Here is an 18996-nt window from a genome sequence, read left to right on the forward strand (position 1 = left end):
CATCATCAGTCTCCTCCCTGTCCTTCCCCATCCAAAGGGAACATCATTGTTGGGGAATGTGGGTCATGCATTCTGGAGTTAGCCATAAGTTATGGGGAGGAGGCAATGTCTCTGTGCATAATGTCCCAACATGTACCTCTTAACAATATTTCAGCCCCCTTTTCCACAAATTTTCCTGAGCCATGTTGGGTTCCTTGTAGGTCTACTAAAGTGATGAGGTCATGGGAGCTTCTGTGTCTCAAGATACCTGGTTTGGTAGGAGTTGAGTGTTTCCTGTGTCTATCTCCTTCTCCTTTGTGCTGGTACCAGGTTCACCAAGAAAGCAGCACCCTTGCTCATTTCCCCAATTACTCTGTGGTTTCAGCTAGGGCCCTGGTGAGGTGTGAAGGGCTGATTCTCTCCTCAGGTTCTTCGCCCATCTGCAAAAGAGAAGCAAATTCCCCAACAGAGAGTGAAGTCAGTATTGAATAAATGGGATAACCATTATTATTTTAGAGAGAATTTAATAGGTGTAGGCGCTACTGTAGCCCACATTTGGTGGGAGATTGATAATGGAGAGTGGGCTCATTTTTAGATACGGTTCTGACTTGTTTCCTATCTCCAGCTATAGGTTCCATTCCACTGAATAGATCCATTAGCCAAATCAAGAGCAGTTGGTTACCCACCATGGCTGTGTACCACCATTGCACTTGGATGAGCATCACATCAGGTTGTTTGCTGCTGAGTATCTTAGACCACGAGTTGCTTGGACAGATGTTGGTCATTTTCTCCCAGTTGCTCATGTGGTACTAGATGAGCTAACTTTCTGGAGACTAACACTCTTCCATATTTCAGCCAGGTTGGTCACTCCATGTTCTGTACCAACAGCATATGGTGTCTTCGAGAGTAGGTTCTTGCCACTAATCTTTGGTGGGTCATCAAGTACTCTGACAGAAATCTGTCTTCTTTTGGGAAACCTTGTAGGTCTCGAATCAACAGCACATTTGGATGTTATCCACATGCTGGTACTGGGAGTTACAGGCCAGTGCCAAAGAAAAGAAGGAAGAAAAAGATAGGTAATATAAAAGAGATAGAAGAGGGAGAGAGAGAGAAACAGGAGAAGATTGAGGTTAGTCTTCATCATACCCTCTTCAGGGCCCTGTGATTCAGGTGTTCCCTCTAAGGACCTGATGAAGGCTCAACATTTAGTCTGTCTTTTAGAATACAGAATTTTATGGTACCATTGCCATTTGGGTCTAGTTTTGTGCCCTCACCCTGTCTGTGGTGGTTTGATTCAGGTGTCCCCCATAAACTTAGGTGTTCTGAATGCTAGGTTCCCAGCTGATGGAGATTTGGGAATTAATGCCTCCTGGAGGGAGTGTATTGTTGGGGGCGGGCTTATGGGCTTTATAGCCAGTTTCCCCATGCCAGTGTTTGGCACACCTTCCTGTTGCTGTGGTCCACCTTATGTTGGCCAGGGGGTGATGTCCACCCTCTGCTCATGCCATCGTTTTCCCCTGCCATCGTGGAGCTTCCCCTTGAGCCTGTAAGCCAAAATAAATCTCTTTTTCCCAGAAGCTTCTCTTGGTTGGGTGATTTCTACCTGCAATGAGAACCGGACTGCAACAGTAAAGTGGTACCAAGGAGTGGGATTGCTGCTAGACACCTGACTGTGTGGCTTTGGTCTTTTGGAGCTGATTTTCAAGAGGAATGTGGCAGGATTTGAAACCTTGGCCTAAGAGATGCTTTGCAGTGCTGTAAGTACAGCTTGATGGTCTATCCTGGTCAGAGCTGAAAGACCTAAAGGCAGTAAGAACTATGGACTGTGAGGTTTGGCTTATGAGGGCGAGAAAGAGCTTTGCTTGGACTGGGCTAGCAGTTTGTGTGAGAAGCTTGCTCTTATGCCCATGTCCTGAGAAGTTGTGCAGGGTTGCTTTGCGGAGAAGTGAACTGGTGTGAGCAGAGGGATATGGCACAGAAAGAAAAATCTTTGGGTGAACTGTTGCCGGTTCAGCTGCAACTAAGAGATTACAACCTTTGAGACTGGGCTAGCTGACCTGCCCTTTATATATAGCCTTTATTATGTTGAGATATAAACCGTCCATGCCTGTTTTGTCCAATGTTTTGATCATGAAATGATGTTGTATTTTGTCAAAGGCCTCTTGTGCATCTATTGAAATGATCATGTAGTTTTGTGTTTTAGCTTATTTATGTGGTGTATTACATTGATAGATTTTCATATGTTGAACCACCCCTGCATTCATGGGATGATGCCCACTTGGTCAAGGTGGGTAATGCTTTTGACGTGTTGTTGAATTCGGTTTGTGAGGATTTTGTTTAGGATCTTTGCATCTTAGTTCATCAGGGAAATAGGCCTATAGTTTTCTTTTGCTTGTGCCTGGTTTTGGTATTAGGGTGATAGTAGCTTCATAGAAGAAGTTGGGGAGTTTTCCCTGTTCTCCGATTGTGTGGCTGCAGGTTTGGTTTGTGTTCATACAGTTGTAAAGCTGAGTTTTATCTTGGAAAGTTTTTCTTTCATCTTCTATTATGAGGGATACTTTTGCAGGGTAGGGTAGTTTGGGTTGGAAGCCATAAATTCTTAGACTTTGCAGTGTTCCATTCCAGGCCCTTCTGGCATTCAGGGTTTCCATTGAGAAGTCTGAAGTAATGCTGATGGAGTTAACTTTAAGTGTAATGTGTTGTTTCTTCCTAGCTGCTTTTCGGACTTTCCTTAGGGTCTTAATGATATGATGGTCCAGTCTGTTTGGCATCCTGTTAGCTTCTTATAACTTGATGGGGCCTTTCTTTTGAAAGAGTGAGAAAGTTTTCTTCGATAATTTTGTTGAATAAGTTCTTCATGCCTTTGGTCTGAATTTCTTCCCCTTCTGGTAGTCCCATGGTCTGAATATTGGGATGTTTAACTCATAATTTCTTCATGTTGTGTTCACAAAATTTTTTGAACTTTTTGCAACTTTTGGACTCATGAACTATTTCTTCTGTTTTATCTTCTGAGTTTCTTTTCTTTGCTTTTCTTTGCTTTGCTTTGCTTTGCTTTGCTTTGCCTTGCTTCCTTGCTTCCTTCTTTCCTTTCCCCTCCCCTCCCCTCCCCTCCCCTCCCCTCCCCTCCCCTCCCCTCCCCTCCCCTCCCCTCCCCTCCCCTCCCCTCCCCTCCCCTCCCCTTTTCTTGTTTTGTTTTGTTTTGTTTTGTTTTGTTTTGTTTCGTTTCGTTTCGTTTCGTTTCGTTTCGTTTCGTTTCGTTTCGTTTCGTTTCGTTTCGTTTCGTTTCGTTTCGTTTCGTTTCGTTTCGTTTCGTTTCGTTTCGTTTCCTTTCGTTTCGTTTCCTTTCGTTTCGTTTCCTTTCGTTTCATTTCTTTTCTTTTCTTTTTGAGGTAGGGTTTCACTGTAGCCCAGGCTGACCTGCAATTTAATATGTAGTCTCAGGGTGGACTCAAATTTATGGCAGTCCTCCTGAGAGCGGGGATTAAAGGCGTGTCCCACCATGCCTGGCATTTTTTTTTTTTTTTTTATTGACAACTTCCATTATTGTAAACAGTATCCCATGGTAATTCCCTCCCATCCCCCACCTTCCCCTTTTGCAGTCCATTGTCCATCATATCCCATCTACCCTCTCAATCTCTTTTTTGTTTTGATGTCATGATCTTTTCCTCTTATTATGATGGTCTTGTGTAGGCACTGTGATATCATGGATGTCTAGGCCATTCTGTGTCTAGAGGAGCACTTTGTAAAGAGTCCTACCCTTCCTTTGGCTCTTACATTTTTTTCTGCTACCCCTTCTGCAATTGATCCTGAGCCATGGAAGGTGTGATTGAGATATTTCAGTGTTGAGCATTCCTCTGTCACTTCTTCTCAGCACTGTGGTGCCTTTTGAGTCATCCAAAGGTCACTGCCATCTGAAAAGGGAAGGTTCTCTAACCAAAAGTGAGAGTAACATTAATATATGAGTATGAACTTTAAGAGAAGCACTTATTTGGCCGTGTGATGAGCATAGTATATACATTTAGTCAGGTAGCAGCAGACATTATACCCCTAGGGCTCATGACTACCCCTGTTGTAAGTTTTCAGTGTCAGGGATGTATTCCTCTTATGTAGGGGGGCCTCCGGTCCAATTAGAGGGTAGTTGGTTTCCTCCATAACAGATGTGCCACTATTGCACCCGTTGACTCATTTGGCCTGGCTGGTCAAGTATAAGGCTTACAGTGTCCACTGTCGAATATCTTCATTAGTGATTTCTCTCTCTCTTATTGAACTTCATGCAGTGTGGCTTTTTTTCAGCTTTTTGTCAGCTGGTCTACATGGAGGAGGTTTTCAGCTCATATCCAGGAGGATTTCTCAGTGACCTTTTAGCCCAAGTATGTGGAGTCTTCAGCAGTAGGGTCTTACCATCTATTCCTGGTGGGAACCCAAATGCCTTGGCAATGGCCTATAATGTTGTGGGGATATCTGGGAACTCCTTGGTCAACAACTCACTGGAAGGTATCCCATCCCTGGCACTGAAAACTTCCTAGTAGCAATCTATGGCTCCTGTGTGTTCTATTGTACAAAAAAGTAGGTTTCCATGTGACTTACTTATATCTTCTTAGGTTTTTATTAGCCTTCCATCTACCTTTCCTTTACTTATTCTTTTCCCCTGACCTCACTTAGGCCTTTTCACTTCCATTAATCTGTTTTTCTACTTACATATATACAATACCATCCTATTAAGTCCACCCCCCCCTTTTATTCCATTTTGTGTCTTCTATATAATTTTGGACTTGTTCAATTTGATTTGTATTTGCTACTGCTTTTTTATGTATAGTTTCCATCCCTCTGTTGTATTCCCTTTTCACATCATTTTTTTATTTTCTTAATGCTCCCTGGAATTCATCCTTACATTGTCTTTATTGTGCTTAGCCAGCTGGTTTTTAAGGTTCTCTCTCTCTCTCTTTCTCTCTCTCTCTCTCTCTCTCTCTCTCTCTCTCTCTCTCTCTCTCTCACTGTCTCTCTCTTTTTTTTCCCTGCTGTCCTTCAGATCATTTAACTGTCATTGGAACCCTTCCTGTTTCTTTTCTGTTAGGTCTTGTAATGAGGACAGCATTCATACAATATTTGTCCCTTTGTTGATTTTCTGCAAGTTCTGCTATTTGTTTGGCCATGGTAGCATAGCTTGTATCTTCATTTTGGAGTTCTGATCCTATTGTCTCTTCTATGTTTTGATTAGAGATTTCCATTGTGGGACTGGGCAATCTTGTTGGATTTTCTTGCATTTGATTTTTCATGTTATTCCTTTTGTGCTGTGTTCTCCCCGTCATGGTGTATGAATTTTATTTAATTAAAAGGAAGCTGTATTCTACCCTTGAAGTATCTTCAGTAATTATTCACTTTTATGTTTGTTTCAACTAGGCTTCTATGGCAATGGGTTCTACCTGCTCAGAGGGAAGGAGCCTGGGAGGCTCTGGTTGGGGCCTTTGGGCCTGATGAAGGATCTTGCTTTTCAGTGTTCTGGGATATGTGATTGGGTGGTCATGTGGCCTGCATGAACAGCAGGTAGGGTGGAATGGTACAAAATAGACTGTTGTTACCACTGGGCTGCGGAGGACGGTTGGATGGGAATGTGTAGTGGTTTAGTGATGCTTTGGGGTGAGGGGATGGGATACAGGGTCCACTGGGACCCAGTAGCAGCGGGTGTATGGGAGTGCTTTGTCTTGTGACAAGGCAGGCCAGGGATGTGGGACTGCTGAGGGTCAGGTGATACACTGGGGGTTGGGGTGGGGGATTCGGCATGGAGTTCCTCTGGTGTAGGAAAGCCTAGGGAGGTGGAAAGAGGGAAAGCTTAGGGAGGGGGCAACATTAGCCTGCTGGCCTGGTTCCTCACAGTGATGGGGGGGCAGCAGTGAATGGGAAGGCGCTTTCCTGTAGAGTTCCTCTGGGGGAATGCTAGCCTGGGTCTTTGCACAGGGGTGGGGGGGGGTGGTAGAGTGGGATGGCGTTGGAGTCTTGAGGTCCCCTCGGGGAAGGGTAGCCTGCTGGCCTGGGTTTGCACACAGGGGGTGGGGGCGGTAGTGAGTGGGTCCTGGTTCACGCGTGGAGTTCCTTTCGCTGGCCTGGGTCTGCTCTCACTGGAAGAGGAGGGGGTCTGCAGCAGCATGTGGGATGGAGTTCTTATTTGGAGTTAAGCTAAACTGCTGGTCTGGGTCCAGTCAGTCTGTAGTTTTTGTAGGAGTTATGTGGGGTTTGCTTCTTGTGGGGACTGGGGGACTCGTGGGCTACCTGAGAGCATGGCAAACAGCGGTTTCCCTACTTTGCTCCTCTGTGCCCTCCCACTGGAGGTCTACTACAATCTGCAGCCCCCTCAAAAAAAACCCCAATGAACCCTAAAGGTTTTGCCTTTACTTGGAGGTTTTTGAGGTCTGGTTAGGCATACTCCATCTTGACTGGAAGTCTGTCTCTTAAATTCTTTCTGCCTCCTTAGCCTGTCTCACTAAGTGCTGAACTCTACTGTTATTTTTTCTCAGTATTTTGATGAGTTCTGTGTCTCCTCAGTAGTTACTATCTGCAAAGAGATGCTTCTCTAACCAAAAATGAGAATAGCATTCCTTTATAAACACAAATATTCACAGGGCATTTTCATGGTCATAATAGATCCCTTTCAAACAACAGTAGTAGCTTCCCCTGGGGCTCTTAGCTACCCTAGCCATAGGCATTTGATTAGTTTTTTGGTACCAGACATGAATTTTTTCCCATGGAGCTGACCTCAAATCCAACTAGAGAGCAGTTGGTTTCCCCCATAAAAGACATACCACTATATTACTATTTATCATACTTTGCCTGGCTGGCAAGCCATATAGTTTGCAAAGTTCCGTGCTGGTTAAGACTGTTGATTTTTCTCCCTCAATAGGCTGCAAAGCACTTTGTAGCACCATGATAGGTAGTGAGACTTCCAGCTGCTGCTGCTTATTTATCCAGTGTCCTGTAGCCCAAGCATGTGGTGTCTTTAGCAGTAGGGCCGGCTGGCCCTTCCTTCCTCCTTTTTTTTTTTTTTTTTTTTTTTTAGGGAGGGTTTCATCTCCAGCCCAGGCTGACCTGTAGTCTCAGGGTGGCCTCCAATTCATGTGATCCTCTTACCTCTGCCTCCCAAGTGCTGGGATTAAAGGTGATCACCACCATGTCCTGCTAGCAATAGGGTCTTAACCATCTAGTTCTGGTGGACATCCAAGAACCTTAGTAATAGGCTATATCATTTTGGGGGCATTTGGAACCTCCCTGACCAACAGCTCTCTAGAAGGTATCCCACCCCTGACAATGAAAATTTCTTTGAATTGTTTATGGTTTCTGGGCACAGTGTTATCCACCATCACAGGGTACTTAAGCCCAAGGCCCCACTCCCCTCACGTGTGTGTGCGTGTGTGTGTGCATGTGTGCGCGCACACATACACACTTTAGCTATTGAAGTAGATTTACATATAGTTTTTAACATTTTAAATTTTGATTAACCCTCCTCTCCTCCATTTCCTCCCTTGACCTCATTTTGAAATTCATCCCCAGTATTCTGTCCATCTACCTATGTATCTACTATAACTACCCTTTCAGCCCTGTCCTTTCCTCCCTTACTTATGGTATGTTTCTGGCCTTTACTAGATTATTATTCAAACTCATGTACAAATCTAAACATTTAAAGCAAGGATCCACTTGTGTCACCGCACTTAGTATGATCTTTTCCAGATCCATCTATTTCTTTGCAAATTTCATATTCTTATTTTTCTTTATAGCTGAATAAAACTCCATTGTATATATGCATCACATCTTAATTATCTGTTCATAAGTTGATGAGCATCTAGGCTGGTTCCGTTTCCTCTAGCTATTGTGACTAAAACAACACTAAGCATGGATGGGCAAGTATCTCTGTAGTAAAGTATAGTCTTGATGGTATATCCCCAGGACTGGTATAGATGGGTCATAATGGTAGATCTGCTCATAGCTGTCTCAGGAACTTCCACATTGATTTCCATGAAGGCTTTACCAATTTACATTTCCACCAAAAATGGAGTAGGGTTCCTCATTTCCCTATACACTTACCAGCATTTATTGTTACTCAATTTTTTGATGATAACCATTCTAATTATAGTGAAGTGGAATCTAAAAGTAGTTTTAATTTTCATGTTTCTTATGCCTAAGAATGCTGAACATTTTAATAAATATTTATTGGCTATTTGTATTTCTTTATTTGTACTCTATTCAGTTTATAACTCATATTTTGATTTCTCATTATTTAGGTTTTTTTTGAGTTCTTTGTATATCTTTGATATTCTCTGTCAGATATATAGCTGTCAAAGATTTTCTCTCACTCTGTGGGCTGCCTTTTTGCTCTTTAACAGTGTCATTTTGCTATACAAAAGCCCTTTTAGTTTCATGAGGTCCCAGTGATCGATTAGTGACTACTTGTATACTAAGTAACTGGAATTCTGTTAAGAAAGCCCTTGCCTATGCCTCTATATAGTAGTGTTTTTCCTACTTTTTGATCTTGTAGTTTTAGAGTTTCAGGTCTGAAGTTAAGGTCTTTGATCCATTTGCAGTCAGTTGTTGTATATGGGGAGAGAAGAAGAAGAAGGAGAAAGAGGAGGAGAGGGAGGGGGAGGGGGATGATGATCTAGTTTCATTCTCTTACATATATTTATATCCATCTTTTCCAGCATTATTTGTTAAAGAGAATGTTTTTTCTCCAGTGAATATTGTTGGCATTTTCAGCAGAAAGCAGACAGCTATAACTGCCTGGGTTCATATCTGGGTTCTGCATTTTTTCCATTGATCTACGTGTCTGTTTAATTTTATATAAACCTTTTTTGTTACTATGGCTCTGTAATATACCTTAAAATCAGGTGTGGTGATTCCTCCAGCCTTATTCTTATTACTCAGAATTGTTTTGGCTATCTTAGGCATTTATTTATTTATATATTTGTTTATGCTTCTGAATGAATTTTAGATTTCTGTTTTTCTCTTTCAGTGAAGAATGCTATTAGAAATTTATAGGGATTGTAATAAATAATGTAGATTGGTTTTAGTATGATAGCCAGTTTTACAATATTGTCCCTTTAATCCATGATCATGGGATGTCATTTTATTTCCTAGTGTCTTCTCTGGCTTGTCTCTTGAGGGTTTTGAGGTCTTCCTTGTAGAGGTCATTTACATTCTTGGTTAGGGTTTATCCAAAAATTTTTTTGAGTCAATTTTGAATGGGATTGCTTATCAGATTTCTTTAGCACGTTTATTGTTGGTATATAGGAAGGCTACTATTATCTGTGTGTTCATTTTGTATCTTTCTGCTTTGCTGGAAATGTTTTTCAGCTCTAATAATTTTATCGTAGGGTTTTTAGGGTCTTTTAGATACTGGATCATATCATCTACAAAATAACCATAATTTGACTCTTAACTATTTGCATCTGTTTGATTTGTGTCCCTTGTCTTACTGCTATTGTTAAGACTTCCTGCACCTATTCTTATTAAAAGTGGAAAAAGAGTTTTGTTTTTTTCCTGATTTGAGTGAAAATCCTTTTGAGTTTTTCTCCATCTAGTATAATGTTGGTTTTAGGTTTGTTGTATATAGTCTTCATGATATTGAAATGGGTCCTTTTATTCCTGGTTTATTTAGGACTTTTATCATGAAGGAATATTATATTTTGCCAAGTATCTTTTCTATATCTATTGAAATGCTCATGTAATTTTGTCCTTGAGTCCACATTTAAATGATGTATTACATTTATTTATTTATTTGTTTTTGAGGTAAGGTTTTACTCTAGCCTAGGCTGTCCTGGAATTCACCCTGTAGTCTCAGGGTGGCCTCGAATACACAGAAATTCTACTTCTGCCTCCCAAGTGCTGGGATGAAAGGCATGAGTCACCACACTGGCTATATTTATTATTTGCATATGGTGAACCATTCCTGCATCTCTAGAATAAAACCCTTTTGATCAGGGAGAATGATCTTTTTGATTTGTATGTTCATTCTGTTTGCCAACATTTGGTTATAATTTTTGTGTTTGTGTTCATGAGCAAGATTATTTGATAATATTTTTAAATATTTTATTTATTTATGAGAAAGAGACAGATAAAATGGGCACGCCAGGGCCTCTAGCCACTGCATATGAACTCCAGATACATGTGCCCCCTTATGCATCTGGTTTATGTGGGTCATGGGGAATCGAATCCAGGTCTTAGGCTTCCTAGGCAACTGCTATAACCACTAAGCCATCTCCCCAGTACGATAATATTTTTTTGTATATCTTTATTTAGTTTTGGTATCAGAGTAATACTGGCATCATAAAAATAGTTTGGTAGTGTTTCTTTTCTATTATACGAGTAGTTTGACAATCATTGGTGTGTGTTCCTCTTTGAAAGTCTGATAAAATTTATTTGTGCCTGGATTTCTTTTAGTTGGGAATTCTTAAAAAATATTTTTTGTTCATTATTTATTTATTTATTTGAGAGCGACAGACACAGAGAGAAAGACAGATAGAGGGAGAGAGAGAGAATGGCCCCACCAGGGCTTCCAGCCACTGCAAATGAACTCTAGACGCGTGTGCCCCCTTGTGCATCTGGCTAACATGGGACCTGGGGAACTGAGCCTTGAACCGGGGTCCTTAGGCTTCACAGGCAAGCGCTTAACCGCTAAGCCATCTCTCCAGCCCTAGTTGGGAATTTTTTAAAAAAATTTTTGTTTATTTATTTATTTGAGAGAGAGGAAGAGGCAGAGAGAAAGAGAGAATGGGCATGCCAAGGCCTGCAGACACTGCCAATGAACTCCAGATGCATTGGATGGCCCCTTGTGCATCTGGCTTACATGGGTCCTGGGGTATCAAACTGTGGTCCTTAAGCTTCCCAGGCAAACGTCTCAACTGCTAAGCCATTTCCCCAGTCCTAGTTGGGAGATTTTAAAATATAACTGCTCTGATCTCATTGCTTGTTGTTTGTCTGTTTAAATGGTTTATGTCATCTGGCTTTAATTTTTGTTGGTCATGTATGTAGAAATTCATCCATTTCTTTTGGAGGTTTTTTTTTTTTTTAAAGGTAGGGTCTCACTCTGCCCCAGGCTGACCTCAAATTAACTATGTCATCTCATAGTGGTCCTGAACTCATGGTGATCCTCCTACCTCTGTTTTCTGAGTGCTGGATTTAAAGGTGTGTGCCACCATGCCCAGCTTCTCTTTTAGATTTTTAAATTTAATGCAGGATATGCTTTAAAAACATGTCCTTATGATACTCTGAATTTCATTGGTATCTGTTGTAATTGTGCCTGTTTTTTTTCTAATTTTACTAATTTGAGTCTTCTCTTTTGGTTAGTTTTACTATGAGTTTATTGATCTTATTCTCTTTTCATAGAACTGTTTTATTAATTTTTGTAATTTTTTTTGATGGGAGAGTTCTATTTTATTAATTTGTGCCCTGAGCTTCATTAGTTCTTTCCATCTGCTGATTTTACTTTGGTTTGTTCTCTTTTGTCAAGGCCTTAAGGTATATTATTAATGCATTTATTTGTGACATTTCTAATTTCTTAATGTAGTATAAATTTTCTTGTTAGGGCTGCCTTCATTATATCCTGCAGGTTTTGGCATGTTGTGTTTTATTATTTGATTCTAGAAATATTTGGATTCCCTTCTTGATTTCTTCAATTACTAATTCATCATTCAATATTTTTATTTATTAGTATATTGATTAATTTTCATGAGATTGTGTATGTTCTCTATTCTTGATTTGTAGTTCTTGTTCCATTGTGATCAGATTGAATGTAAGGAATTACTTCTGTTTTCTTGTATTTGTTAATATTTGTTTTTAGATCCTAATATATGATCTATTTTAGAGAATGTTTCATGTTCTGCTGAAAATAATGTATATTATTCAGCATTTGGATAGAATGTTCTGTAGATGTCTGATAGTTCCATTGTTTGAATATGTCATTTATCCCAGACATTTCTCTATTTAACTTTTTTGATAGGTTCTATAATCACACACAATAAACCATGATAATTCCCTCTCAATCCCTACTTCCCCCTCTCAAATCCACCCTCCATCATGTCTCCCTCCCCTCTCAAGTAGTCTTTCTTATTTTTATGTCATCGTCTTTTCCTCCTATTATGAAATAGGTCTTTTGTAGGTAGTGTTAAGTATTGCAAGGTCATGAATATCCAAACCATTTTGTGTCTGGAAGATTGCATTGTAAGGGCTCCTACCCTTCCTTTGGCTCTTACATTCTTTCTGCCAACTCTTCCTCAATGGACCCTGAGCCTTGGAAGGTGTGATAGACATGTCTCAGTGCTGAATACTCCTCTGTCATGTCTCAGCACTTTTGAGTCATCCCAGTAGTCAATGCCATCTGCAAAGAGAAGTTTCTTGAACCCAGAGTGAAAATAGTATTACTTTATGGGTATGAACATTAAGAGAAGTGCATATTGGGTGGTTTGGTAAGCATCATATATATATTCAGCCAGAATCCAGCAGATTTTATATCCTTAGGACCCACGACTTCCCCTATCATAAGTTTTCAGTATTAGGCACACATTCTCTCCTGCTCCTCCCCTGTGGAGTGGGCCTTCAGTTCAATTAAAAAGTGGTTGGTTTCCCCCATAACAGTCATGCCACTACTGGACCAGTTGGCAAATTTGGCCTAGCTTCAGGGTCTAAGGGCTTGCAGAGTCCACTGCTGTTTATTACCATAGGGCTGCATATAGCATAAGGTTTTCCAGCTTTCTGTCAGCTGGTCAACAGGGAAGGGGTTTCCAGCTGAGCTCCAGCTTGATTTGTCAGTGACCTGAAAACCAAGCATGTGGAGTCTTCAGCAATAGGGTCTTACCATGTAGTTCTGGTGGGCAAACAAGAACCTTGGCAATAGCCTGCAAAGTTTTGGGGACAGCAGGGTCAACAATTCACCGGAAGATATCCCATCCCTGGCAGTTAAATCTTTTTAGCAACAGTCTATAGTTTTTGCGTGTGCCATTATCCAAAGAAGTAAGTTTTCATATGGCTTATTCATTCATACATCTTAAATTTTGAGTAACTACCCCCCCTTCCTTTATGCAGTCTTTTCCCCTAACCCCACTTTAGGCCTTTGCACCCTCAGTTATCTGTTATCTACTTACATATAATCTGTTCATCTGCTTAGATATATCCCCCATTCTCCCTGTCTTATAGCCCCTTTCTAGCTTATTGGCCACTATTACTGGCTTTTACTCCAGTACCATGCTGTTTTTGTTATGGTGCCTCTGTAATATATCTTAAAATCAGGTATGGTAATACTGCCATCCTTATTTTTGTTTCTCAATGTTGTTTTGGCTATTTGATGTTTTTTTTCTGCTTCCAAATCAATTTGAGGATTTTTTTTTTTTTTTTTTTGTATCTTGGTGAAGAATGCCATTAGAATTTTGATGGGGATTGCAGTAAATGTGTTGATTGCTTTTGGTAAGATTGACATTTTCACAATATTGTTTCTTCTAATCCATGAACATGGAATGTCTTTCCATTTCCTAGTGTGTTCTGCATTTTCTCTCTTGTGTGTTTTAAAGTTTTCATTATAGAGATCCTTTAGTTCCTTTGTTAAGTTTAATTCAAGGTACTTTATTTACTTATTTTTTTGAGGCAATTATTAATGAGAATGTTTCCCTGATTTCATCGACATGTTTGTTGTTAATATATAGGAAGGCTACTGATTTCTCTGTGTTCATTCTGCATCCTGCTACATTGCTGAAAGTATTTATCAGGTCTGATAGTTTGCTGGTACAGTCTTTAGGATCCCTTATGTATAGAATCATATAATTTACAAATAATGATAATCTGATCTTTTACTTTCCAATTTGCATCCCTTTTATTTGTTTCTCTTGCCATATTGCTATAGCTAAGACTTCTAGTACTACATTAAATAAAACTAGACACCCTTGTCTTGTTGAAGCAACTTGAGTGTGAAGCCCAAGGACCCAAATTAAATTCTCCAGTACCCAAAGCAAGCAAGATCCACATGTAGCCTATATGTCTGTAGTAGAAAGGCTTCATGTTTTCCACTATTTACTATAATATTGGCTGTAGGTTTGTCACAATTAGCCTGTATTATGTTGAGATATCTTCCTTCTATTCCCAACTTCTTTAGGTATTTTGCCATGAAGGGATGTTGGATTTCATCAGATGCCTTTTTAGCATCTGTTGAGATGATCATGTGATTTTTATCCTTCATTCCATGCATATGGTGTATTATATTTATCAATTTGCATATGTTGAAACATCTTTGCATCTCTGGTATAAAGTCTTCCTGGGCAGAGTGAATGATTTTTTTTTTTTTTTTTATTGTGGTAGGGTCTAGCTCTAGCCAAGGTTGACCTGGAATTTACTGTGTAGTCTCAGGGTGGCCTTGAAATCATGGCTTTTCTACCTCTGCCTTCCAGGTTCTCAGATTAAAAGGCATACACCACCATGACTGGCTTTTTGTGAGTGGTCGTTTTTGTTGTATTCTTGTATTCTGTTTGTCAATATTTTTTTTTGAGATTTTTTGCATCTATGTTTATGAGGGAGATTGGACTATAATTTCCTTTTGTTCTGTCTATCTTGTTTTGGTATCAGGGTAATGATGGCTTTGTAGAAGAAGTTTGGTAGTATACTATCCTTTTCTATTTTATGGAAATGTTTGAGAAGCATTGGTAATAGTTCTTCCCTTAAGGTCTGGTAGAATTTACCAGTGAATCTATCTGGCCTTGACTTCTTTTCACTGGGGGGATTTTTTATGACTGCTTTGATCTCAGTGCCTGTTACATGTCTATTCAAATGTTTTCTCTCATCTTGATTTAGTTTTTTTAGGTCATACACATCTAGGAAATCATCCAATATTTTCCAGATTTTCAGACTTAGTGGAGTATATGTTCTTAAAGTATGTCCTTAGATTTTCTGAATTTCAACGGTATCTGTCATAATGGTGCCTTTTTCACATCTAATTTTATTAATTTGTGTCTCTTCTCTCTTTCTTTTGGTCATATTTGCTAATGGTTTGTGAATCTTGTTTATTCTTTTAAATAACCAGCTCTTTGTTTCATTGATTGATTATTTGTAATCTCTTTTGGTTTCTAGTTCATTAATTTCCACCCTAATTTTTATCATTTTTTTCCCGCTTACTGAGTTTTGGTTTGACTTGTTCTTCTTTTTCCAAGGTCTTAAGGTGAAATATTAAATTGTTTACTTGTGACCTGTCTAATTTCTTGATATAGGCATTTAGAGTTACATATTTCACTCTTAGGACTGCCTTCTTTGTGCCCCACAAGTTTTGGCACATTATGTTTTTATTATCATTTGATTTCCTTCTTGATTTCTTCAATGACCTGTTGTAGTGTACTCTTCAGTTTCCATGATTTTTGTGTGTGTTGTATAGTTTATCTTGCTGTTGATTTGTAGTTACATCCCATTTTGATCAGAGTAGAAGGAATTATTTCAAATTTCCTGTTTGCTAGATTTGTTTTGCGTCCTACTATATGGTCTATTTTAGAGAATTTTCTGTGTGCTGTTGCAAAGAATATGTTTTCTGCACCATTTGAATGGAATGTTTGGTAGGTGTCTGTTAGGTTCATTGGTCTGTGATATTATTTTTTTTCACTGTACACATTTTATTTACAGTTTTGTACACTGTCTTAATGTGAATGGGACCGCTTTTCTACTTGAACCATTTTAACCAAAGCAAAACAACCTAAGTAATATAAAGTGTTAATATACAGCATAAAGATATAAAAAGAGACATACTAATTCCAGTTAGGAATGTATGGTGTTGTTTTTTTTTAATAATCCACAATTATGTTTAGGAAATCACATAAACATAGATCACTGATTTGAATGAAATGCATAAGTTTGTAGCAAAGCTTTGTAGTTATAAAAAACCCCAAAAATTAGAATGCACAAAATTAATGTTAATTCTACCTTCTGTCATATTCCTAGATCCTTCACCAGTGTTACATGAGAAAAAACAAAAGCAGAACAAATGAAAAACTGCAATCAGAATCACTCATGTTTCCAAGTAGGGAAACAAACAAATTAAAAACTAGCAGCCATTAGCAAGAGTACAGCAAACATAATGCTGTAGAAAGAGAAACTGCTAGAAAACTGTACTCATCATACTCAAACCAGCAATATGCTCCTGCATAAAGTGGAACATAAAGTATTTTCCTTGCTAAGGTATAAAAATGCAAGTTCTTTTTTGAATATGGTGGAAAGGTAAAATGTACTTATAATTGTAATGGTAATTCAGCTAAGCTATTACAGTGTAGTCCAGGAACACATTTATGGATTCTGGGCATGGTGTATATGGTAATTCTTTGATTGGGAGAGTGGACACTCTAGAAAAAAGTTTTCAAAAATGAACGCAAAAGTACAAGACAAAGGAGAATGACACCTGTCTTATATCTTAGCAACATTTAGATGGAATAAAATTCAAATGCAGTCCACTCTGCTGTGATGAGGCTTTGGTTCAGCTCCCAAATCTCGATTGCTTGATGCAGTCTCCTATGAGAATTCTCAGAAGGTGTCTTCTTAAACAACAAACCTATTTTTAGTGGTGGAGCTGCTTTTAGTCGCTGTGTCTGCATGGAACTGATAACCAATCACTATCTTTGGAAAAAGTCCTAATCTTTCCTTGTATACCCTCCCTGTATGTGTAACAGCTTCTCTCTGTTCACATTCAGTCGTCCATATTGCTGTCTTATCACCTTTAGCTCTAGCATTAACAATGGCTCCACATACATCATCACTGTAGTCATCAAAAGATTTTCCAATAAGGCACAGCAGTGTCTCTAGCCAGGTCACTTCGTCTCTGCTGTTTGTTTAATATTATTAGCCGTTGTCCTCCCCATTTATTTTTCTCATCTTCCCACATAGGTTTAATACCATCCTTAAAAAGTAAGGGCATTAAATTACTAGATAACTGGATATGGTTGTATAGAGCCCAAAAGTCTTCAACAGTATCAAACTTAGAGATCAGTCGAAGGTTTGCTTGCCAAGTTTTGCTTTTATCATTTTTAAAAAACCAGAGTGCCCACCTGTTCTATAAAGGATGTTTAATATAGTGTTCTGGGTTAGCAACCTCCTGATTCGATTCTGTTTTTTTCCTCTTCTGTAGGTGGGGAATTAGGAGTAGGGGTGGCTTCCAGTTCTACAGTTGCCATCTTAGATCGATCTCGGTCTGTGATATTTTTAATCCAGATGCTTCTCTTTTTATTTTTTTTTTTACCAGGATATCCTGTCAGTTGATGAGAGCGATTATTGCAGTCATCCACTACTATTGTGAGAGGTGTTATCCGTGACCTTAAGTCTAGTAGTGTTTGTTTCATGAAATTGGGAGCACCCATGGTAGTTGTGTATATGTTTACAATTGTAATTTCTTCCTGTTGAATTGTTCCTTTAATCAATATAAAGTAACCTTTATCTTTCCTAAGTAATGTTGGTTTGAAGTCTATCCTGTCTTGTGATAGAACCATCTGCTTGTTTCCTAGGCCAATTTCCTTGAAATACTATTTTCCATCTTTTTACCCTAAGATATTTTTTGTCTTTTATGGAGAGGTGAGTTTCTTGGAGGTAACAATCCAATCTGGAAGCTTGTGTCTTTTGGTTGGGGCATTGAGGCCATTAACATTAAGAATTGTTACTGAACAGCCTGGAGAGATGGCTTAGTGGTTAAGGTAACTTGACCCTGAAGCCCAAGGACCCAGATTAGATTCTCCAGGACCCAAAGCAAGCCAGATCCACATGGTGGCCCATATGTCTGGAGTTTGTTTATAGTGGCTAGAGGCCCCTAGCATGCCCGATATCTCTATGTGGCACACACTCTCTTTCAAGTAAATAAATAAAATATTAAAAATAATAGTTATCATATGTATTTTTTCTTGCCATTCTTCTTGTAGTACTCCTCATTTTTCCATTACTCTCTTACATTGAGTATTATTTGGATGTAGTTTAATGTTTTCTGTTTTGTCATGTGTAAGTATGTTCTGTAGAGTTGGCTTAGTGGTCATATATTCCTTTAGCCTGTTTTTGTTATGAAAAGTCCTTATTTCTCTGTCAGGTATAATGGATAGCTTTGCTGGATATAGTAATTTTGGTTGTCAGTTGTGATCTTTCAGAACTTAGAATACATCTTTCTAAACCCTTCTGGCTTTTAAAGTTTGCATTGAGTAATCTGCTGTTATCCAGATGGGCTTGCTTTTTAGGCAACTTGGTGCTTCCCTCTTACTGCTTTCAGTATATTTTGTTTGTTTTATATGTATAGCAAACAGCTTCATGTTTGCTGAGATGAACTTCCAGGCCAGGTACAGTTATGGAGAAAGGGATTTACTTGTAAGGGTTTGAAAATTTGCTGAAGAAAGACCCCAGACTTCAATAGTATGTAAAAGCAAACAGCATTTATTCTGCAGAATCAGTCAGCATGCGGGGGTCAACCATTCATACAAAACGGCAACCCTGAGAGGAGCTCATAGGCCCCTTTTAAGCACAACTAGAGGAATTTTGGTGGGCTTAGTTTTTTTGTAACATGATTGACTAATTTGAACAGAAACTATACTTGTATTTCTTTTATTGGTTGGGGTGAAAGGTATAAAAGGGACATGTCTAGGAATGTTTGGACTTGTCTTCACGAACTGACTCAGCCCCTGGGCAGCTATCTTCTCTGGCCACATGTCAGGGTCACTGTTGAGTAACAGCCTGCCTTTTCCCATAAGTTTTGCCTGCCTCTCTGGGAAACTGAAACTTAGGCCTAGTTAGGGTGACACCTTACTGAAGCTTGTCATGGCGTCACTTTGGTTCCTTCATTCCCCTCTTGGGTACAGTCGCATCTCAAATCCTTGAGCTATGTCTAACGGTTGGTATTGTTGTCTAAGAGCCATTAATTGTACTGTGGCTAAGCGATCCTTAGCAAATTTGACCAAGGCATTAATAAGGCAGGGCCCACAAGTGAGAGCCAGCAGCAAGAGGATAAGGGAGCCTGCTAGGGAAGAACTAGAGTTGTTAATTAAGGGG

The 18996-nt window shown here is 39.4% G+C and overlaps 1 protein-coding gene and 1 pseudogene across 5 annotated transcripts in view; one reads left to right on the forward strand and one right to left on the reverse strand.

Annotated features, from left to right (window-relative positions):
- The window catches only part of Rab28 (RAB28, member RAS oncogene family), a 175922-nt gene that overhangs the window by 71296 nt on the left and 85630 nt on the right, over nucleotides 1–18996 (forward strand). The window lies entirely within an intron of this gene.
- On the reverse strand, nucleotides 16519–17150 carry LOC101616216 (annotated as a pseudogene).

Source organism: Jaculus jaculus, chromosome 11 (assembly GCF_020740685.1).
Source record: "Jaculus jaculus isolate mJacJac1 chromosome 11, mJacJac1.mat.Y.cur, whole genome shotgun sequence".
NCBI classification, from domain to species: domain Eukaryota; kingdom Metazoa; phylum Chordata; class Mammalia; order Rodentia; family Dipodidae; genus Jaculus; species Jaculus jaculus.